The 24,838-nt window shown below is 38.1% G+C and overlaps 1 protein-coding gene across 2 annotated transcripts in view; it reads right to left on the reverse strand.

Moving 5' to 3' along the window:
* Positions 1–22,668, reverse strand: part of LOC117997287 (hormone receptor 4-like) — a 133,966-nt gene extending 111,298 nt beyond the window's left edge. The window contains exons 1-2 of one of the 2 annotated variants that reach the window (XM_069497984.1): positions 22,424–22,668; positions 20,290–20,376 (exon numbers count right to left, since the gene is read on the reverse strand). The gene's annotated coding sequence lies outside the window, so the exon portion shown is untranslated. Of the gene's footprint in view, positions 1–10,576; positions 10,668–20,289; positions 20,377–22,423 lie in introns of those variants that run through there. The other variant, XM_034985532.2, reaches the window with a different exon arrangement.
* Between the last annotated feature and the right edge of the window lie 2,170 nt (positions 22,669–24,838).

The raw sequence follows: 24,838 nt of genomic DNA on the forward strand, positions 1-24,838 counted from the left end.
AATAAAAAACACGTCATCAGTAAACCACGTACGCACTTCCCCAATTCGGGTGGTGACTAAGTGAGCCCCTGGGAGGCGCTTATAAATCCTTTTAACTTTTTTTAACGGTCACAATTATTTTTGTAAAGCTGTCAAGAAACCATTAAGGTATACGAATGGCAAGCATAAGAAATATATAAGGTTAATATTACATTCGTAAATTAAGACAATAATGTGACATAGCGTTGAAAATACATATCGGTTTTTATTGCACTGTAAAATGTTAACGACTTGTGTAATTTTATAACTTTCGCGATGTGTGAACAAACCTAAATCCATACATAACCAAATCCCCAAAATCTAATTAAATAGCCAGGTATTGCCAGCCATTTCTAAGTTTTTGCCATATATTTTTATTTATATTTTTGGAACCCTCGCAGCTTTATTTTTAAGTTTGCCAGGTAGGTACATTTTTCTACATACTGTAGGTACGCTGAACGGCCACTAGTGCAGCTAAACTCTGTTTTAGACTAAATTGAGGTGTTAGATAATGACGCCTTCCATATCCGACTCATTTTTAGGGTTCCGTACCTCAAAAGGAAAAACGGAATCCTTATAGGATCACTTTGTTGTCTGTCGGTCTGTCAAGAAACCTACAGGGTACCTACTTCCCGTTGACCTAGAATCATGAGATTTGGCAGGTAGGTAGGTCTTATAGCAGACATTGGGGAAAAAATCTGAAAACCGTGAATTTGTGGTTACATAACACAAAAAAAATTAAAATGTGGTCATGAACTTATAATTAGTATTTTCAATTTTCAAAGTAAGATTACTATGTATATCAAGTGGGGTATCATATGAAAGGTCTTCACCTGTACTTTCTAAAACAGATTTTTATTTATATTTATGCATTACAGTTTTTGAATTATCGTGCAAAATGTCGAAAAAATACGACTGTAGTACGGAACCCTCGTTGTGCGAGCCTGACTCGCACTTGGCCGGGTTTTTTTAATTTTTTTGTTAATTTCATAATAATATGATATTTACCTATTGTTAGTTTTGTAACATGGTTCACTTGGTAGGATCACAAAACTCTAACTTGTGCAAAAGATATCATATTATATGTTATTTCAAACATTATTTACTTCACAGAAAAGGATATCGACTATCCCATATAGGTAAGTATGATAATAATGTCCATACGAGGCTATTGTGTTGCAAAATAATGTTCTAATCCAGAACATCACTTTTCGATTTCCATTTCAAGCAGTATGGTACGAGATTGCATCAGTACCCTTATTATAAATGTTTGTTTTTTGGTTTGTTGGTTTATTGTTGTGTTGGTTTGTCCTTCAATCACGTCACAACGGTGCAACGAATTGACGTGATATTTTGCATGGGTATAGATAAAGACTTGGAGATTGACATAGGCGCTACTTTTTACCCCGGAAAATCAGAGAGTTCCCACGGGATTTTTAAAAAACCTAATTGCACGCGGACGAAGTCACGGGCAATCAGTTAATCTAAAATAATTTTAGAAAAATCTGGACGGTCGACAAAATGGACGACATTTGGGTACAACACATTTATCCACACTGCTTTACAACTCAAATCTGTTCACACGAAGTGAAGGTCAGAAATGCGGATGCCCCAATTACGTACTTGGCAATGAAAGATTAAGATTTTTTTCATGACCGTTCCAAATATATTTGTCAACAGTAAGTTTCGTTTCAAGATGCGTCAACTTCAATTGGCTTTTTGCAAGATTAATCTTTCTCAGTACCCGGTTAGATGTAACGTCCCGATTCCACGACACAATTTCATCTTCCTGCTTTTTAGGGTTCCGTACCTCAAAAGGTATAACGAAACCCTTATAGGTTCACTTTGTTGTCTGTCTGTCGGTCTGTCAAGAATCCTACTGGGTACTTCCCGTTGACCTAGAATCATGACATTTGGCAGGTAGGTAGGGCTTATATCAGACATTAGGGGAAAAATCTAAAAACCGTGAATTTGTGGTCACCTCACAAGAAAAAAAATTAAAATGTGTTTCGAACAAATATTGCTATTTTCGACATTCAAAGTAAGATTGCTATATCAAGTGGGGTATCATATGAAAGGGCTTTACTTGTACATTCTAAACCAGATTTTTATTTATTTTTATACATAATAGTTTTTGATTCATCGTACAAAATGTCGATAAAATACGATTGTACTACGGAACCCTCAGTGGGCGAGTCTGACTCGCACTCGGCCGGTTTTACTTATTATATTTTGCAACACTGTAGCTTTTTAATGTGTAATTTTTATTGGTCATAAAACATTGTAAATCTTTCAACATGCAATAAAAGTTCTACTTATTAATAAAACATTAATGCAAACATACACCTGGGATGGGCCTTCTCTTGACCTCTAATTTTCCGGAGTTATTTGCGCTTAGTTATCATCAATTGCATTAACGGTGAAGGAGAATATCGCGAGGACTCTTTGATTTCGGGGGTAAAAATTAAGAATTAAAATAGTAAAATAGTCTAATGTCAATTTAGGATAAGTACAAGTTATTTAACGATGTGGCGTTATGGAGCTGTTACAAAAATCCAAACTTTCCTTTCACATTTATAATATTACTAGCTTACTCCCGCGACTTGGTCCGCGTGGACTGCACAAATTTCAACCCCCTATTTTATCCTCTTAGGGGTGAAATCTTCAAAAATTCTTTCTTAGCAGATGTTTACGTCATAATAGCTACAGCCCGATCCGTCCAGTAGTTTGAGCTGTACGTTGATAGATCAGTCAGTCAGTCAGTCAGCTTTTCCTTTAATTTATTTAAGAATAAGAAGAAGATGAGGATACGTAAAGTAGGAAGGTAGGGAGATCATTCTTACTTATTTGATCTAGTAGATAAACATTATCCACTCACTAAGAGCGGCATATAAATAAACGCATTATAAGATGCGCCGCTAGATTCAGCAACAGCTGTAGATTCAGGCGGCTCAAGCGGTCGCGTCGGGGTCAATGCCCATCCGTATTTTCAACATGTGCCGATGTTTTCCGCGTTCCGTGGAACCGTGGAAAGCGCTGGCTTGTCATCCCTCGGGAATCTTCGGGGATCGTCGGATCTGCTCGGAATCTTCGGGACTTGCAAAGACATCGAAATAATGTGTGCTATAGATTTATTTTTAGATATGATATACCTAGGTACTTTGTGGTAGCTTCGCAGACGGCAGATGGTGTATAATAATATCGATAACCCCGTAGGCTGTGTTGCTCTGAACTCTTCACGTAAGCAAACTGCATTACTACGCCTAAAAATCTGATGAAAATATTGAGTAGACTAATTGCACAGTACGCTACAGTGTATACATGCCTACCTATCTAAGTCTGTTATTTCGTACATATTTAAAGGATATTTTGAGATAATTTGATTGGAAATGAAAGACGATTTCGTTCTGCTTTAGTAATTGCCTACAGAAACTTGTACGGAAAAAGCTACCTTAAAACTTTTTTAAAATATACACAGGTAATTAATACTAGTATGAACTGGGATCATTAAGTAAACCATGACAATATTTACGAGTACTCAAAGAGACTTTACTCGAATATTTTCTCTGACATTATAAAAGCTGACTGACTGATCTATCAACGCGCATTCTTGGACGGATCGGGTTGTTAGGCATGTAGATATCTATTATGATTCCTTTTTGCTTTGCCGTAGTCGGGCGGCGCAGCGCAATAAGTGTAACCAAAGCATGCATTGCATTGCTAATTCTTTAGCACAGACAGCGGCCGTGACATTGGGCACAAATGTGACATCAGCGTGCCGTGATTTCATTTCACTCAGCCAACCGCCAAGGTCTTTCTATATCTAACTCGAACTGGCATCGCCTATTTATTTGTACCAAAGTTTACTGTTGTAACGGAGATTGCGATCTAGCCTGTCTGCTTCTAAGTAGGTTTATTGGCATAATAGATATACCAAGGTCACACGAAATTGACAGACGAATCATATTCTTATTCGTTAGGCAAACTTATGCCCGCAATTTCGTCAGCGTGGACTACACAAACTTCAAAGTCCTATTTTACCCCCTTAGGGACTGAATGTTCAAAATTCCTTTCTTTTTAGCAGTCTTTGTATCTTATTTTTGTGTGTTCCACCGTTACGTCTGAACGACTGGGCTGATTTTGATGAATGAGGTGTCAATTGGTTCGTTTTTATAGTCCGATCCACATAAGCTCTATTTCATACGAACAAAATTGACCCGATGCGGACGAATGTTACATTTAAAAAAAAATCGTATTCTCTAAATTTTTTTTGTTAGTGTATCGAGTGGGATGTCAAATGAAAGAATAATACGAAGAGTACATAAATATAAATATAGTTGGTATAATATTAAATAAAATATACCAAGCGATAGAAATCCAATTTAAATATATTATTTACTTCGGACTGTGTCAGATACCTTCACGTAAGTGTCGCCAACACTTGTACAAACAACTCAATACAGTACGGTATAGCTAAAGACCTGGAGAGTGGCATAGGCTACTTTTTATCCCAAAGAGTTCCCACGGGGTTTTAAAAACCTTAATCCACGCGTACGAAGTCGTGGGCATCAGCTAGTAATATTATAATAGGTAAACTGTATTAGTACTTAGTGCTTATTTTTCAAATAATATAGGCGCACAAGCCTGATGACGTCATATTCACCGCTGCAAAGGTAGGCGTCTCGTAGGTACGTGGAAGCGTTGGGCATCGGATTGCATTCGCAGATGCACTGTTTATGATTTCGTAACGTGATGGCGACGCATGAGTCACGGCCGGCCAAGTTCATTGTCGCCCGTCCGAACTTGAACCCGCTAACTGGGCAATTACTACACCGCCGGATACGCTATGCGATGCGAGCTGAGAGACCGCCGTTACTTGAATACAAAAAGACGACCTTTTTGTTTTGACAACCTCCCTGGCGCAGTGGTAAGCGCTGTGGTCTTATTAGTGGGAGGTCCCGGGTTCGGTTTGGAATTTTATAATTTCTAAATTTCTGGTCTTGTCTGATGGGAGGCTTCGGCCGTGGCTAGTTACCACCCTACCGGCAAAGCCGTGCCGCCAAGCAATTTAGCTTTCCGGTACGATGCCGTATAGAAACCAAAGGTGTATGGGCCTAATAAATAAAAAAAACTGCCATACCTACTCCTTCCAGGTAAGCCCGCTTCCATCTTAGACTGCATCATCACTTACCGCCAGGTGAGATTGCAGTCATGGGCTAACTTGTAACGGAAAAAAGACTATCAGTCGGTAAGCGAACTGATTATATTTTCTACAAATAATGGAAATTTCAACACAAAGAACCTCCAAACCTCCACTTGTTAAGCTGCACATTGAGGCAGTCACTCAACTCGGGAGCGCCTCTAGTGCATAGTGTAAATGATAGTTTGAACTTAACACGTTATCGACACTGAACGGCTAGCCACGCGGCCGCCTCATTTGCTTCAACTTGCAGCAAGCCTCGACCCACGGCAGGATCTCCACTTTAAGACGCGGGTTGAGGCAGCCACTCAACTCGCAGCCGCCTCTATTGCAGTCCCGGCTTTAGAAGTAAAAAAATGGAATTATAGTTTGTATGCATATCAACAATCTATGATAGGCGTTAATATACCTACTGCATAATTCAATATAGGCAAACTAAGTTTGTTGCAGAATACAAAATGATACACACTTCATAAATATAGCATCAGATATTAAATCTTTGGCTGAGCGGTGGGTGTGTCTGTGTTATTGATAAGGTTCGTAAACATCGGCACAGTACTCACAACTCGGTGCCTACACAAATGCACGGCGGCGTCCATTGACTTATATATTACTTCGTAAGGACAGGGCCATTGAACAAGCAAAATGGCACCGACTCATTGGTCCTAAAATGTTTATTTAGCACCAATGCAACCTCAGTGACGTCTGGATTCCAAACGGGTCGTTCATTAGTATCTAAGTGGTTCGCTTGGGCATATCTTGTCATTTATATCAATGACGGCGTCTACGTGACAATGCATGGTATCGGTTACACAGCGATAACCGACCGATCACATTGTTTGCTTGGTAATGAGAAATAACGTTGGTAGGTAGGTTTGGACATCGTTATTTTATGATTGAACTAGCTTATGCTCGCGACTTGGTCCGCGTTGACTACACCAAACCCCTATTTCCCCTTCACCGTTAAAGCGTGAAGTGATATTTAATTAATTAAACATCACTTGCTTGCTATCGGTGAAGGAAAACATCGTGGGGAAAACATTGTAAATTGAAAAATTAAAAAGAGCAACCGCCGAGTTTCTTGCTGGTTCTTCTCGGTAGGAACGGCATTCCGAACCAGTGGTAAATTAAAACTACCTGACTATTCATAAGCATTTGTAAAAAGTGTATATGAATAAAAAAAAACATTCTATTCTATTCTATTTTATTCTAATCTGCATGCCTGAGAGTTCTCTATAAAGTTTTCAAAGGTGTGTGAAGTCTACCAATCCGCACATGGCCAGCGTGGTAGACTATGGCCAAACCCTTCTCACTCTGAGAGGAGACCCGTGCTCTAAAGTGAGCCGGTGACGGGTTGATCATGATGATGATGATTTCACCCCTTACAGGTTGAATTTTCAAAAATCCTTTCTTAGCGAATGCCTACGTCATAATAGCTATCTGTATGCCAAATTTCAGCCCGATCCGTCCAGTAGTTTGAACTGTGAGTTGCTAGATCAGTCAGTCAGTCGCCTTTTCCTTTTATGTATTGAGATTATCAGTCAGGTTCGCTGTTTAGACAAGTAGTAAGTTAATTAGCTAACTCATAGTTAGGATTTTTATACATTATCTAAATATATAAAAGGAAAAGGTGACTGACAGACTGATCAAAGTAAATAGGTATTTCTACGCACTATGTGAAATTGTTTTACCGAAATAAATATTTTTGATTTGATTTTTGATTTTTTGATAGTAGTTATGAACTACCTACTATGAAAATAATAATAATAATAATTACGAGTAGATACTTAAAGAGACTTTACTCGAAAATTTTCTCTGATATCTTGCCTTGTCTTATAGTTTCGTTTATAAAAGCTTACTGACTGACTGATCTGTCAACGCACAGCTCAAACTACTGAACGGATCGGGCTGAAATTTGGCATACAGGTAGCTATTATGACGTAGGCATCCGCTAAGAAAGGATTTTTGAAAATTCAACCCTTAAGGGGGTGAAATAGGGGTTTGAAATTTGTGTAGTCCACGCGGACGACGTCGCCGGCATAAGGTAGTACTCCACATATAATATTATATTGCTAAATCATCTCTTTCCATACATGTGAATGTGGTCAAACATGTCTACTATATAATGTTACAAGCCTACGCTATTTTGTGAATTCTGTTAAGTGTTATTTAATTAATTGAAAAACTAATTTGTTTATAATGAAGCAACACATCTAACACGCCTTACAAAAAAATAAAACGGCACAAACTATAATAATAAATTAGGTAAATATATACAACTAGCTTATTCCCATGACTTTGTCCGCGTGCAACCCCTATTTTACGCCGTAAGGGTTCGAATTTATAAAAATCATTTCTTAGCGAATGTCTACGTCATAATAGCTTATCTGTCAGTCAGTCACCTTTTCCTTTTATAGAATTAGAATATAAGTATATTTTGTTTATTCCATTTCTAAAATAATTATTTTCATGTAAGTACTAACTGCCCCGGCGAACTTCGTACCGCCTAACAGTCAATTCAATTTTTAGGGTTCCGTACCTCAAAAGGAAAAACGGATAGGATCACTTTGTTGTCTGTCTGTCGGTCTGTCGGTCTGTCAAGAAACTACCAGACCTACAGGGTACTTGCAGTTGACCTAGACTCATGAAATTTGGCAAGTAGGTAGGTCTTATAGCAGACATTCGGGGAAAAATCTGAAAACCGTGAATTTGAAAAACAAAAAAAATTAAATTGTGGTCATGAAATAATAATTAGTATTTTCAATTTTCGAAGTAAGATAACTATATCAAGTGGGGTATCATATGAAAGGTCTTCATCTGTACATTCTAAAACAGATTTTATTTATTTTTATGCATCATAGTTTTTGAATTATGTCGAAAAAATACGACTGCAGTACGGAACCCTCGTTGCGCGAGCCTGACTCGCACTTGGCTGTTTTTTTTAATTTTGTCTCCGTAAGAACCAACCACGTACTTCAAGGAATATTATACAAAAAGAATTAGCGAAATAGGTTCAGCTGTTCTCGAGATTTGCGATCAGCAACACATTCAGCGATTCATTTTTATATATAGAGAATAGGTAGGCAGTGATTAAAAATATCTACGTGAGTGCATTCTAAGCGACAAGCCTGTTCCATTGTCCAAATATCGCTTTCCTTTTATGGTACGTATGTGTAAACATAAGTATGTACCTATAATGGTACGAAAAAATCATACCTATTTGGAATAAGTATGATATCAGAGCTGACGTAGCATTATGACCGAAGTTCAATGACTTTGATATTGAAAATTTTATACAATTTTATGCTTTGACTTGGTTTTGGCTATTCGGTTTATATAGTTACTAGCTGATGCTCGCATCTTCGTCCGCGTGGATTTAGGTTTAAAAAATCCCGTGAAAACTCTTTGATTTTCCGGGATAAAAAGTAGCCTATGTCACTCTCCAGGTCTTCTATACCCATACAAAAAATCACGTCGATTCGTAGCTCCGTTGCGACGTGATTGAAGGACAAACCAACAAACGAACACACTTATGCATATGGGTAGTGATAAAGGTAGTGATTATCCTGATACGATGTCAAAAAGTTAGGAATTAGAGGAAAGTATAATTTTTTATTAATGGGTAGTTAAGTATTAGGTGAGTTAACTTCAAAGGATAAAACCCAATTGATTTGGTACCTTTTATAACAAAACCCCGCAAACTATTTTGGACTTGACTTTACACAAGTTTAAAAAATCTATTAAAATATGCTCTTGAAAAAAGCATATTACACAATTGAAGGTATATCTAAATGACAAAAAAGCGTGGATTTGACCTGCAGCTCGTTCCAGCAAAGCAACGCGCAGGACTGCAAATAGGTACTTTTTTTATACATGGCATAATATTATATATCAAATCTTTGAAAAGAGCAACCGCCGAGTTTCTTGCTGGTTCTTCTCGGTAGGAAAGGCATTCCGAACCAGTGGTAGAGGCATCTGACGATTCAAAAATACTTGTAAAAGTTTAATTGGATAAAAACTATTTTTGTTTATTTATTTTATTACTAGATTGGCTTTAGCATGTTATATTGATATCAGCAGGTGTGTTCAAGGATCCGGCATTGACAAAACCCACTGGAATAGGATAATTTGGAATTTTATAACTTTTGATAAAGGAATTGTTATCTCGGCAGGCACAGCCTGATACCAGGGCCCAGGGTAACTTCTCTGAGTTTATATTATACTAGTAACTATATCAAGGTAGCGATGGTAAGAAGAATATTGCACGGAGCATGCTACAAGTAGATAAGTAGGATTTAGGAATATCCAGTTAAAAGAACAAGACGTACCTATAACTCTTGATTTTGGATAGTATACGTGACGTTATATAGATATATATGTGATAGGAGGTAGTAACACCCTACCTCACAGTGGCTTGGATTGTTATCTTCATCCCATCCTATCAAAATCTAAACACATAAAAGAAAACCGGCCAAGTGCGTGGCGGGTTACGCGCAGTGTAGGGTTCCGTAGTCACAATCCTCGAAAAACAGATATAACTCCTTAACCTGTGAACCCTAGTTAGCCATGATAGTTTTCCTTTAAAATTGATTATATATACTACTGCTGTGAATTATTTCACGTTCCTATATACTACCATTTGGCTGATAGAGGGGGGGACACTTGACTCTAATAAAAATTAGCACTTTAAAACATCATATTTTACAAACGGATCTAGAAATCGAAAAATGATGTTCCCACACCCACTGTATTTTTAAAAGACCTATTCAACAATACCCCACACTATGGGGTAGACGAGAAAAAAAAATTCATCCCCACTTTACATTTAGGGGAGCTACCCTAAAAAAAATATTTATCAAAATTTTATTTCACCACTTTGTCGGCGTGATTAATATTTATACCTTTGCCAAATTACAAATTTCTAGCACTAATAGTCTCTGAGATTAACCGAGGACGGACGGACGGACATGGCGAAACTATAAGGGCTTGTTTACTACAGAACCTTAAAAAGGTGACTTACTGATCTATCAACGCGCAGCTCAAACTACTGGATGGATCGGGCTGAAGATAGATTCGGCATGCAGATAGCTATTATGACGTAGGCATCCGCTAAGAAAGGATTTTTGAAAATTTAACCCCTAAGGCAGTAAAATAGGGGTTTGGAATTGTGTAATCCACTCAGATGAAGTCGCGGCAATAAGTTAGTTTATTTATAATAGTAGTATGAATTTAAAAAAATCGATAATAAATACCTTAGGTATGTTAACAAATCCCGATAGTCGGTAAAAAACCCAACAGCAAGCGAGACGATTTTATAAGTGGATTTGTCCACCTTGAATAAAATTAAGTAAAACTTACCATTTGTAATACTCCAATTACACTAATCACCAATCAATCCAAAATCCATAAAATGCTAATCACGGAAGCCGTGGCCGAATCCCGATCGAAATAATCTACGAAACATCGGAGTACGGAGGCGCACAGTAAATAAACGCACGATAATATTATTCGGAGTTCATTCCCGGCCGCTCAGGGGCAACGACCGTCCTTAGCACGGCTACGGAGCTCACAGACGTACAGCCGTCTCGCTCGCACTCTCAGCGGACATCGCGCGCTGTTGTCCGCTGCACGCTATTTGTTAAAACCTTGTTAAAAGTTAAAACCAATTTTATTTCATACTTAATTTATTCTTAATTATAAGTATTGATTATGCACTGATACAAACGACTATTTTTATTCGAGCGCACTTCTCACATGTCATTTTTATTGACGCGTACAAAATACAAATATTTTCAGCTTTCCATTTCGCGTCATTGGGCACGAACGTTTGAGTGCGAATCATCAGTGCGTTCGTCCGAAAGCATTGTGCAAATTATTGGATGGCGAAATTAAATTTGTCCGTCATAGATCAATAATAGTGCAGGCAAAACAAATGGTTAGCTATAACAATAGGTATCTACTATATACTGGCTACTGTACCTACGGATAACGGACTACACTTCCTCGGTTGGGAGTTCGATTCCGGGCACTCACCTTTAACTTTTCGGATATATTTTGTGCCTTTTAAGCAATTTAATAGGTATCATCATCATCATGATCAACCTATCGCCGGCTCACTACAGAACACAGGTCTCCTCTCAGAGTGAGAAGGATTTTGACCATAGTCTACCACGCTGGCCATGTGCGGATTGGTAGACTTCACACACCTTTGAGAATATTATAGAGAACTCTCAGGCATGCAGGTTTCCCATAGAGTAAAGTAATACACTGGAAAGGTTTCCTCACGATGTTTATATTTAATTAATTAAAACGCACATAACTCCGAAAAGTTAGAGGTGCGTGCCCCGGATCGAACCCCCGACCTCCGATTAGAAGGTGGACGTCCTAACCACTTGGCTATCTTAGCTTCAATCAAAATAGGTATCACTTGCTGCAAAACATAGTGATGAAACCTGCATGCCTGAAAGTTCTTCATAATTTTCTCAAATGTGTGTAAAGTCTGCCAAAGCCATCCGCACTTAGCCATCGTGGCGGACTATGGCCTAGAGTCTAAACCCGTCTCATTCTGAGAGGAGAACTGTACTCTAACTGACCATGACGATGATAATGATACTTTCTCTGATAGTTTTATTTTTTACTAAATACGAAGAGAAATTACAAACGAAATGTCATTTCATTAGTGTTGTTGAGTGAATTGGCAGTTCCCATACTTTAAAAAATACGAGGAAATAGCCTATCCTCATTACAGAATTAGATACCTATAACTACCTACTTTATTAAAACAGTCGGCGTCATCTAATTACTTTCCGGAATCAGTTTAAAAAATCGCAAAGGAGTTGGAAAGGTGTGCAGCTGGCGAGGTGCTTAACCTGTGACGTCGCGTCCAACCGTATTATCGTTAAAATCGATCTCGGGAAAATGATAATGCGACAATGTACTACGTGTGTTAACTGTTCATACTCTTGTTGACACTTCTATTCCGGAGTCTTCATTAAAACAGTGTACGTCATCTAATTACTTTCCGGAATCAGTTTTAAAAATCGCAAGGAGGTCGAAAATGTTAATGCGACAATGTACTAGGTGTGTTAACTGTTCATACTCTTGTTGACACTTCTATTCCGGAGTCTTCATTAAAACAGTGTACGTCATCTAATTACTTTCCGGAATCAGTTTTAAAAATCGCAAGGAGGTCGAAAATGTTAATGCGACAATGTATACTCTTGTTGACACTTCTATTCCAGAGCCTTAGTTAAAACAGTAAGTTATCTAATTACTTTCCGGAATCAGTTGCGAGCTTATCACACTTGTTGACACTTCTAAGTTCTATAGAAATCACGGAATCTTCATTAAAACTGCCTGTGTCTATTTAATTACTTTACCAGTTACCAGGATCAGTTTGAAGAATCGCAAGAAGTTACGACTTACGACGGTACCTGTGCACTTGACAAGGCGTTGAACCTCTGACGCCATACACAAACGAGATTGAGATAATCTCGTGTTTTTTCAAAGTGACAACCCACTTAGATTTTATTGTACACAATCTTTAAACGGTCTGAATGTACTGCAATGTTTTTAGGGTTCCGTGCCTCAAAAGGAAAAAAACGGAACCCTTATAGGATCACTTTGTTGTCTGTCTGTCTGTCCGTCTGTCGTGTCTGTCAAGAAAACCTATAGGGCACTTCCCATTGACCCAGAATTACGTCATAATAGCTATCTGCATGCAAAATTTCAGCCCGATCCGTTCAGTAGTTTGAGCTGTGCGTTGATAAATCAATCAGTCAGCTTTTCCTTTTAAGAAGATATTTATATTTAAAAGTTCTAAGTGAAATATATACAAACTAGCTTATGCTCGCGACTTCGTCCGCGTGGACTACACAAATTTCAAACCCCTATTTCACCCCCTTAGGGGTTGAATTTTCAAAAATCCTTTCTTAGCGGATGCTATTTGCTATTTGCATGCAAAATTTCAGCCCGATCCGTCCAGTAGTTTGAGCTGTGCGTTGATAGATCAGTCAGTCAGTCACCCTTTCCTTTTATATATTTAGATACCGTGGGTCGCAATATATAGTTTCGGATAGTTTCGCTAAATGAGAAGTTAAGAGGTACCTATATACTATACCTACCTGTAGAGTTATAGGTCAAAAGGTTTTCGTTCTGTGACTAATTATATTGCTTGTCGATAATATGACTCATGTCAAGTTCAAGTGAAATCACATAATATTTTGCGCAAGGTTTTAGCTAGTTCCGACAAAGTGCCGTAGAGAAAGTGCATTACGGAAGACTCGTGTTTGTAACTCCGTGAAGTCCCACAATAATATTATATACCCATATTATTATGTAATTGTGATTGAAAATACATACATTCAAATACACTTATTTCTTGGTTTAATTCGTCATAATATTGTACTGAATGATTGCACACTACGTAATAATATGTAGGTAACTATAGCTACGCAGAGTCTACGGCATGTTGGTATCACACTAATAATATATTCTGAAGGCAAAAGTGCGTGCGTGCGTGCGTGCGTGTGTGCGTGTGTAATTACTCCTTCAAGCAAAAACTATAGGACGGATTTGGCTGAAATTTGGAATGGACATAGTTTATACCCTAACTTAACACAAGCTACTTTTTATCCCGGAAAATCAAAGGGTTAGTGCGGAATTAAAAACCTATATCCACGCGGACGAAGTTGCGGGTATCATCTAGTAACATAATATACCTAAGTAAATAATATTTAATTTAAAACATAGTACACCAATAACAGCTAACATAGATAGAGACTAAAATATAATAAACTGCATAACTTTTTGACATTTTGTTGACATAAGTGGAACCTAGCGAAACGGCGCGGGCGCATGGCTCGTCGCGAAATGCAGTTACGTGTAAGTACCAACTAATAGCTTCCGCGTGCGAGCAGGAAACGAGTACTTTCCCTTTTGCCCGCGCGCAGCAGCCGACCGCACCATGCATCACTATTACCCAACTAGACAAGTTAGCCATCTCCCAACTTCGCTATCATTCAAGTGACATGGCATTCCAACATTGACGGGTTATAATGCAGTTAACAAACTAATGAGGTTAAGTATTCACTGCTTCGCGATGCGTGGCAGCTGCAGTAAATAAGGATATCTTGCCTGGCGAAGGTTTAATGGAAAGGAAACAAGTAACAACGTCAAGGCAGCCTTAATTGCCGTGGGTCCTTCGGCAAGAGCTATTGTAACGAAAAGATATCAAATGTTATCATTGACCGTGTAATAACAATGTTTGTCAGCCGTAACATCAAACCGTCGAATTTCAGACTGATTTGCATGAAATTATATTCGGTTTACCCCTTTCGTGCGAGTAGATTATGAATTATTTATGATTGCAAAAAACTGGTTCTGATAACATCATAATAGGTCCGTAAAAGTAATGAAAGGATGGATGTTAAAGAATTGAATAGAAGCCAGTTTAAAAAGTTTTCTATGAGTTTTGAGGTGATTTGCCAAAGCAGCATAATTCAGACGCGAAGGCGCCTTCGGTTGACCTATATACCATTCACGGGCATTGACTCCATGCCGTGGTCTGAGTTCACCCGCAGCCGGTGGCCAGCTTTTTTTAGAATGAAATCATTAGCGGCTTTTTAACCTTTTTATTAAATAACTGTTTTTGCATGTCATCCAAAAAATAAATACTTTATGATTTAGTAAGCAAAATCTTAAGTTTTTTGTGTTTAATTTTTTAATTATGTTGATGTAATAAGTTATGTATTAGGAATTTTAGGACCTTAACTTCATTCACCTTTTAACTACAGAGGGAGTTGTTTTATTATTGTTGTCAGACAATCTATCGGTAGTTTACTTTGAAATCTTATTCCGATGTTAAGCTCACTTTTTTCGTTTATCAAAGCACAGCAAAATACAATTTTAATCTATACTAATCAATATTATAAATGCAAGTCTGTTCATGCCCATCCGTTAAACCAATTTTGAGGAAATTTGGTACATAGGTAGCTAGGACAGAGGCTACTTTTATCCCGGAAAATCAAAGAGTTCACATCAAGTCGCAGACAGTCACAGAACTACTGATATCTACAGTTACTCTACTACAGTTCCGATCCGTAACTTTCCAATATATTAGGTATTATGATTAAAAAATAATATTTCTTTATTATTTTCCGCAGGCTGTTATGTTGACGACGCATATGGCGGATTCTTAAACGTATTCAGAAAAGTCCAGCAATAAAAATGCCGTGACGATCGACCAGTGCGGAGTTCACGATCGGGCGCTGACCCCCGAAACTGGGGCGAGCCTTCAGCCTAGTCTGGAGGCCTGAACATTTTTCACTAAAAATCTTTTTTGACAGCACACTTTTTACTACCAGTAACACCGTTTTAATGATGTCGAAAATATTTTCACTTCTTATAGCGCACATTAGCCTACATTTCATGTAACGTGAAGGTTCTCCGCCATTACCTACGATAATCACTACCCCTATCACTACCCCTATTATAAATGTGAAAGTGTGTTTGTTTGTTGATTTGTTGGTTTGTTGGTTTATTGGTTTGTTGGTTTGTTAGTTTGTCCTTCAATCACGTCTCAACGGAGCAACGGATCGACGTGATTTTTTGCGTGCGTCGATAGATCAGTCAATTACCAGTATATTCAGATTAGTAAAAATATTGTCGTGTGCATTAAGAAAATGCACAAATAACCAAAAGAAAATGAATGGATTACGTAATACGTATCTCGTGCAAGTATTCTATTATTTGATTTCTAATTATTTCTATTTTCGAGAATGGATTTCATACGCCATCTTGTTTCCTTTCCGCACTTATACGTTTTCCTTTTCGAACTTAGACGTAGCCGTCCACAGATACTATTAAAAATCATTGTTAATTACTAAGAATGGAAAGGTGTAGTCCTAAAAATTCGTAACAAGCTCAAAGGTGATACAAATATACGGATTATAAGCAGTGGCGTGCACAGCGTTTGAAGCCTGGGTAAGCATTAGTTTGGTAGGAACCCGTTCAATGGCAAGTTATAATGAAAAATATGCATTGAGCTATTACAACTGGAGTAAGCAATGATTTCATGCCTCTATGACCTGCACGCCACTGATTATAAGTATTTTGTTTGAAACTAGGTACAGTAAGCGGCAGAAGGTAATGTACATCGGCCTTTAGAAAGTAATGTACATTTCGGCTTTGTAGAGCGTTGTCTCTGTCACTCATACCTATATGACGTTTTGTCGATCTCAACGACAGGGACAGCGCTCTACAAGTCTGCTATCTCGTTCTAAAGGTCGATGTACATTATTTTCGGCTGCGTACTGTATTACGATATTAAAGATAAGTCAAATACGAGTACATTTTCGGATTGATTTCCATGACGCAGTGTTAATAACTGTTACGAGGCTTTGTTATCTCACTACTCGCATCAGAAAAAAAACGAATGGAAATTGTAACGCATACTTATTACGGAAACACGAGAATTATTGCTTATGAGGTAGTGCATGAAAGGCGCACTTGGAACTAAACAATATTTGCGATAACATAGTAACAATATGAACTAAGAGCCAGCGCGTGCCAGACCTTCGTTATTTTATAAAAGCTGAAAGTTTATCTGTATACCCCAACACAGCGAGGATCGATCAGCTACTATGAAGTTTGGATCATGGTGGCTTTGGGAGATGACAGGTAATAAACGTGTAAAAAAATAACGTCAAAGAATACTTTGACGTAATTAAGTTAACTTAATAAAGTCTAGTTTTTTTATATTTTCATCGGAATAGTATAAGAAATCACGTCATGCATTGCCAGACAATTAGTGCTATGGCAACACCCTGCCAGACGCCCTTAACTTGAAGTCGTCCTAATAGAACGCCAAATACACGATCATCGCGCGAATGCCAATTAGGACACCTATATTCGACATCAGTTTGTTTGATCGGACGTTCGTACGAGTAAAATTCGCGCGAACTTGCGATTGCTGCCACGGTACTAAATGTCTGGCAATTGCATGACGTGATTTCTAATACCATTCCGAAGAAAATATAAACAAAATAGACTTTATACTTCGACGTAAGATTTTTTTACACCTTTATTACCTGGTATCTTCGAAAGCCACCACAACCCACACTTCATAGTCGCTGGTCGTTCCTCCCTATGTTGGGGACAATACGCAGAGAAACGTTCAGCTTTTCTAAAATAACGAAGGCCTGGCACGCGCTGGCTCTCTCTCTCTTATACTTGTGGTATCGAGGCCGCGGACCTTAGAGATTAACTAAGGAAATCGTTAACCTAGTAATTCCGTCACTTCATTGTACGAGTAAGTACAATTTATTGTTACGTTCAAAGCGCTTGTGGAATTAGAAATATGTGTCTTTTGTGTTACCGTTATTTTAAGTTGATTGATTGTCAGTAGACACGCACTTTACATATTGTATAAAATACCGCCTAGAGTTGCTTTGGCAAACTAAAATAGGTTTTATATTATTGACACGTTTGCTCTTGAATTCGGTGATACGTACAATAGTATACATAGTACAATACTATTGTACTATTGTACGTTGTATTAGCTCAACGGCTTAATAAGCCTAGCCATCGCGCTTGGACATGTAATAGCGTCCATGGCAATGACTTGAACTATATGTATCTTTTTTGTAAATATTAATGTTCAGTGGTAAGTTCTAATCTAAATCAGCCTGTACTGTTCCACGTCTGGGCAAAGGCCTCCCTCAAATCCTACTACCATTTCCTATTCCGTGCCTCTTCAGGCCACGTAACTTATCTAATTCATCACGCCAACGTCGCCTCGGCCTACCACGCTGGCGTTGTGACTCTGGTAAGTTATGGTAATAATATTTATTATGTTTTTATATTTAAGACCATAATATCTTTGCATATTCGCCATAAATATTATTGTGCTCAATAAATAAAACAGATTTCAAAGAAATTCAAAAAGCTGCAGCAATAGTCCCTTATTAAGATAATATACATATCTGTGCAAATTTCCCATAAAACACACAATAAACTGAATAGATATATGAATGTACAAAATATGTACACAAATTAAGTAGGTACATATATGTATAAATAAATGCAAAAAGATAAGTTTACTTGTACTAAATTTACTAGAACTTTGATCTCCGTTGAAAATTACCGACATAAAATGATAAGGGCAGCAGTAGGAAGTGTTTATGTTTATATGAAGATAGGTATGTTTATATGAAGACACAATATAAGTATTGCAATGATAGAACGTCGCACGTCGCGATGGTACGGTGATTGATTGACATTTACATGTTCATGGTAGATTAGTATTGAAATAGAGTAAGTATAACTCATAAGTTGGTTAGCCGCTACGAGGAACATTGCTAATCTAACTGACCTATATTATGTGGGTGAAAGACCTCGTAAACTACTGCCGCCAGTGCATTATTCCCGCTACAGTACTCACGGTGCACATAACACGCCATTATGGTCTTTATTACCCCCACAAATAAAACTACAATAGCCTGCGCAAGCCACGTAATGCGTTTCACGGAATCATTTTGTTTAAAGCTCATTTATAGCACAAATAATATCTAAAACGAGAGCACGCAACGGCATCAATGGGTTCAATTTCACTTTTGCGTATCCTATGTAATAAATTGACACGAAACATGATAAGTAGATAATTTGGTATTCTTGTATGGTATGTAGTTATAGAGGAATTAGGTTAGATTTTGTTTTGTAATCTGTTTTGGTCGCCTAATAATTAATATTTAATCGATTATTAATTATGGAAAAAACATGGATTTAGCAAGTGAAAATTCTTATTACGGGTTACGAGTTTTTATTAGTTCTGTGGGAAAAACTAACTGTCATATCAACGTACTACGGACTACCAGAGTGAATTATAGTGAGGGAACTCTCAGTTTGATCCTGAATCGACGATAATATGTCAAATATTAGGCTATGGTGACGTGAACTGTGGTATTACTCAAACCTGATGGTTGCTTGTATATTCTCACTAAGACACTAAGAAATCATCATCATGATCAACAACAACCGATAGAATCCAAACTCCACAGCTGGGCATAAAGTCTCTTGTAGGGACTTCCAATGTATTTTAAGGTAGCTATGTATAGATACCTACCAACAGATTTTGGTTTGTAAGAAAAATTTCCTGAGTTAAAACTTTTGGTAGTGATGAGTCAAATGAGTGAGTTCACTTTAATATAGATCATACAGTGAGGGTAATGGCCTATGTTCATTGCGATACGAGGGGGCGTGTGTCAAGTCAACACACTTTTTACCTAAATTTGCTATTTTACACGTGTAATGTATTTTTAGTCGACTGCCCAAAAAAACATCGGTCAAGTGCGAGTGGGACTCGCACATGAAGGGTTCCGTACTATCGTACAAAAAATTCCTTTTTTTAATTTTTTTAAAATTTTCATGGTGGTTTCTTTCTAAAGGAGAGTGGGACTTCTAGGCCTGATGTTAACAATTGAAATATAGGATGATACAGTGCAAACCGCAATCGGGTTATTCGAAAACTTTTTAAATCCATACTAATATTATAAATGTGAAAGTGTGTCTGTCTGTCTGTCTGCTAGCTTTTCACGGCTCAACCGATTTTGACGAAATTTGGTACAGAGATAGCTTGCATCCCGGGGAAGGACATAGGCTACTTTTTAACTTTTTAACTTATTGAACAGTTCCCACAGGATTTTTAGAAACCTAAATCCACGCGTACGAAGTCGCGGGCATCACCTAGTTTGTTATATTTGTTCTTATTTTGTAGTTTACTAGCCTCTGCGTGCGACTTCGACTGCCTTAGTATAATTTCAATAAAAAACATTGTTTTTCCGGGATGAAAATAGCCTAGATTTAGATTCCTTACACATAAGTCCTATGCCTACGTTTCCGTCAAAATCGGTGCAGTATCCGAAGCAACTTAGGTGACTGATATTACAAGGAGTATCTAATCTAGGCAGCTTTATATCACGGAAACGGCCTTACGGGAAAACAGTTATTCCTCGTAGACAAAGTCGTGCGCATCTGCTAGTTATAATTAATTTAAAAGTTAAATAGAAACTTACATTGTTATTTGTAGGCCGCGTAGGTATCTGTTCAGCCTTTTTCCTTCATCTCTACTGGTGGGAAGCGAAGACAAGACGGTCTGGCTGCTGTGGAAATGGAAGAAACATATCATAGGTACTTAGAATTACAAAAACCAGCCAAGTGCGAGTCAGACTCGCGCACCGAGGGTTCCGTATTACAGTCGTATTTTTTCGATATTTTGCACGAAAAATCAAAAACTATTATGCATAAAATAAATGAAAATCTGTTTTAGAATTCACAGGTAAATCTCTTCCATATGATAGCCCACTTGGTATAGTAATCTTACTTTGAAAGTTGAAAATACTAATTTATTTTTTCATGAACACATTTTAATTTTCTTTTGTGATGTAACCATCGTTTTCGGATTTATTCCTTTACGTTACGTGTGCTATAAAATCTACCTACCTACCAAATCACCCTATAGGTTTTTTTGGCAGACACGACGGACAGATGGCCAGACAGACAGACAACAAAGTGATCCTATAAGGGTTCCTTTTTACCGTTTGAGGTACGGAACACTAAAAACCTCTTGGGTACAGGGAGTTTCAGTTACATATATTTCTTACTAACTGTCTGTCTGTCTGTCTGTCTGTCAAGAAACCTACAGGGTACTTCCCGTTGACCTAGAATCATGAAATTTGGCAGGTAGGTGGGTCATATAGCTGGCATTAGGGGGAAAATCTGAAAACCGTGAATTTGTGGTTACATCACACAAAATAAATTAAATTGTGATCATGAACCAAAAATTAGTATTTTCAATTTCCAAGTAAGATAACTATATGAAGTGGGGTATGAAAGGGCTTCACTTGTGCATTCTAAAACAGAATTTTATTTATTTTTATGCATCATGGTTTTTGAATTATCGTGCAAAATGTCGAAAAAATACGACTGTAGCACGGAACCATCGCTGCGCGAGCCTGACTCGCACTTGGCCGGTTTTTTTTGTCAAAATATTACTTTACAGTTAGATCTTTATTTGCAATAAATACCTATATTTATTTTTATTTTATACCTAGATATTGTAAGCACATTTAATTACAATAAAGTCAAAGTCAAATGATTTATTCAAAATAGGTAATAAATTACTCTTATTGATGGTCTGGTATGGTGTTAGATTTAAGAAAATTTAAGAAAAATAGAAGAAACGTCCTGAAATACAATTAATATATTATGTTGGTACAGGCTCTACTGGAGTCAACAGCAGCTACGGCAAGTCCGAGCTGCATAACCGTTACATAACTCATACAAGAATATTCAGTTACCGACTCGATAACACACACATAGTTCGTACAACCGACAGACGTTGGGGTCCCAAGGTGCTGGAATAGCGACCTCGCACCGGAAGACGCAGCGTTGGAAGACCCCCACTAGGTGGACGGAGGACATCAGACGAGTCGTAGGGAGCCGCTGGATTCAGGCGGTGCAAGACCGTGGCGTGTGGAACTCTATACAAGAGACCTATGTCCAGCAGTGGACGTCTATTGGTTGATGATGATGACTCGATAAACACAGACTTTGATAACTACAGCAGGGTGGAAAGTTCATCAACATCATCATGATCAACCCATCGCCGGCTCACTAACAGAGCGTGAGTCTCCTCTGAGAGAGAAGGGTTTTGGCCATAGTCTACCACGCTGGCCATTTGCGGATTGGTAGACTTCACACACCTTTGAGAATATTATGGAGAACTCTCAGGCATGCAGGTTTCCTCACGATGTTTTCCTTCACCGTTAAAGCAAGTGATATTTTTTTTTAAAACGCACAAAACTCCGAAAAGTTAGAGGCGCTTGCCCGGGATTGAACTCCCTGACCTCCGATTAGAAGGCGGACGTCCTACTAACACTCGCACTTGGCCGGTTTTTTCCTTTTCCATGTCTTTATACGTATTTTATTAGAAGAAGAAATTTAAACAAACAACAGTTATAGGTACCTAGTTTTGAATTTTTCAGCACCTGTAAAACACTGAACTTGTGTTCAAGAATCTGGTTACACGATTAATCCGTATTTCATAGGAAAAGCCTACCTGAAAAACGTCTCAGATATCTACTGCTATTTAATATAGTATCGAAACTTATGTGTAATGTTGGATTTATGAGTAAAGTGAATATTGACCTGAAGTTTCTAGTAATCCAAAACTGTCGTCAGCATCACCAAATAGATCCTTCACAACAACAATCCTCTTTAGTAAGTCACTCTGCACTATCGTACACATAAACGTTCACAATCCACTGAAAATTGACAGAATATCACCATGAAAATCAGAAATCACGTCGTTAGTTCATCCGAGCGACGTGCCATGCGTACCAGGGATGGATAAACATGGGAGGTGTCGGCGACTCGGAACAATACAAGAGCGGCGTGCGACGCAAGACAGCAACGAGCGCACGGCGCGCCGGCAGAGCGGTGACTGACCGGCCCACTGCCGCACCACCCCGCCTGGATCATTCCTTCGGGACCCTTCCGCCGGGAATCGGACCCTCAACAACCGCTTTCCTCACGCGAACCCTGCTCACGTGCTCTCTCGGCTCCATGACTCATGTTCTCAACAGGTTCCGCTCTTCATTCCACCATTCCTCGGTGCATCTCCGCAAATTACTGTCGCAGTGTCTTTGACCTTTTCGCGCCTACTCTGTGACAATGCGGCGAACGTCAATATTTACGTTCACGTTCGCTATAATTATTGTGATGATTGCAACTGTTCACGTGAGAGCGCCCAAATGAAGGGAGTTATTTGTCTGCCCGGTAATTGAAGACGTGAAACGTTTTAACGACAAATGACTTCGAGGAAACGTGATGCGAATCTTGAGGTAGTGAAAAAAGCAGATGGACTTTGTTAAGCTTTAATTGGTGATTAATCATATTACTTATATCTTAAATCAGTTATTTTAGTGTCTGAAACTAACTGCATGCTAGGTAGCTGCAGACAGTGAAAGTGCTCGTTGTCTAGGCGAACGCGCTTTGAAACATGCGCGTCTTGATAGATTTTCTTAGGTAGGTACTTTATAATATTCTTATCATAGTAACAGGTTCTTTTTCTAAACATATAAAAGGATTGACTGACTGACTGATCTATCAACGCACAGCTCAAACTACTGGACGGATCAGGCTGTAATTTTGCATGCAGATAGCTATTATGACGTAGGCATCCGCTAAGAAAAGATTTTGAAAATTTATTCCCTAAGGGGGTGAAATAAGGATTGTAGTCCACGCGAACGAAGTCGCGAGCATAAGCTAGTTAACAATAATATTCAAGTGCCTCCAGTATAAAAAGGGACCAAATCGTATTCGATACATTTCAGGAAAGGCATAAAATATTTTTTAAGAATTTATAGTAGGTAAGTATTTCGACTTCAACTGTAAATTAATATGGGTATGATTCTTCAAAAAGTTATGTTTTGTACCTCTCCTGAATTTCTTTTGTTCCTTTTTCTACTGGAGGCACTGATATTATGGCCTTTTCGTACAATGGAAGATCATTACAGTCTTCAATCGTGCTCAGGATCACGTAACGTTGCCATCGGTATCACGTGGGTGCCTGATAGTTCAGTTCAGTGCACAACGTCAGTTTTTTGAAAATTCCCTCGTTTTTTGGCGCTATCTCAATACATACTTTTAACAGATAACCACGTTTTTGAACTAGGACGGGAAAAATAAAATCCTAAATTATTTTATTCAACTATGGAATTGACCTCAGTCCTCAAATGATCATTTTACTCCAAATTTTACGATGATATCAGTGGACTAGTGTAGTTAATAGATTGATTTAGCTTGTAGTGTATAATGTAATTTTTTTATATATAGGTACACTTATACACCTACAATTTTTTTTATTTGGATTTAAAAAGTGATAGACAATACTATTAAATAAACTTAAATCTAAATTAAAAGTAAAAAAGAACATTAAAATAAAACTAAAATAAATTAAATTAAATCTAAAACCTCATCAAAACCACCGCAGCGAGGCATTGTACCCAAGATACTGGCAGCATTACCCCTTTGGATGACCAAACTAATTCCTTGACGAAGGTAGCTGCCAACTCTCGGGTCCCCGGTTGACTCGATAACCCTTTTCGAGATTTCCTCAAAAAAAGCTCGAGCCCCTGGGCCCTACGGCCTCAAGGTCTCCACATCATAAGGCACAAATATGAAGCTCCCGTCGAGGTTGGCCTGTTCGGCGCTGATGGCCGCTGCACCCGCCATAGAGGAGGTTGCGGGTTGCCTGAATGTGCGATGCAGCTTAAGTGTCTGCACACGTTGTTATAGTATCAAAATATCTGTGCAGAATTGCTTCTAAAAAGATGTATAATATACCGCTTGTATAAGATTTTATAAATAACAGCTTTTACTACCTAAAAGCTCTAAAATAATTATAATTAACTCGATAAGTTCGTAGGGAACTAACTAGTAAGAATATATCTATGCTTACAATACATTTACAAATTGGCCTCAGGTTCGTAAGGAATATTTATACACATTGTTCTACTAGTTACTACTATGAATTTCCCGTGTATTAATAGGAATTACAAT

The sequence above is a fragment of the Maniola hyperantus genome, chromosome 4, assembly GCF_902806685.2.
Source record: "Maniola hyperantus chromosome 4, iAphHyp1.2, whole genome shotgun sequence".
NCBI classification, from domain to species: domain Eukaryota; kingdom Metazoa; phylum Arthropoda; class Insecta; order Lepidoptera; family Nymphalidae; genus Maniola; species Maniola hyperantus.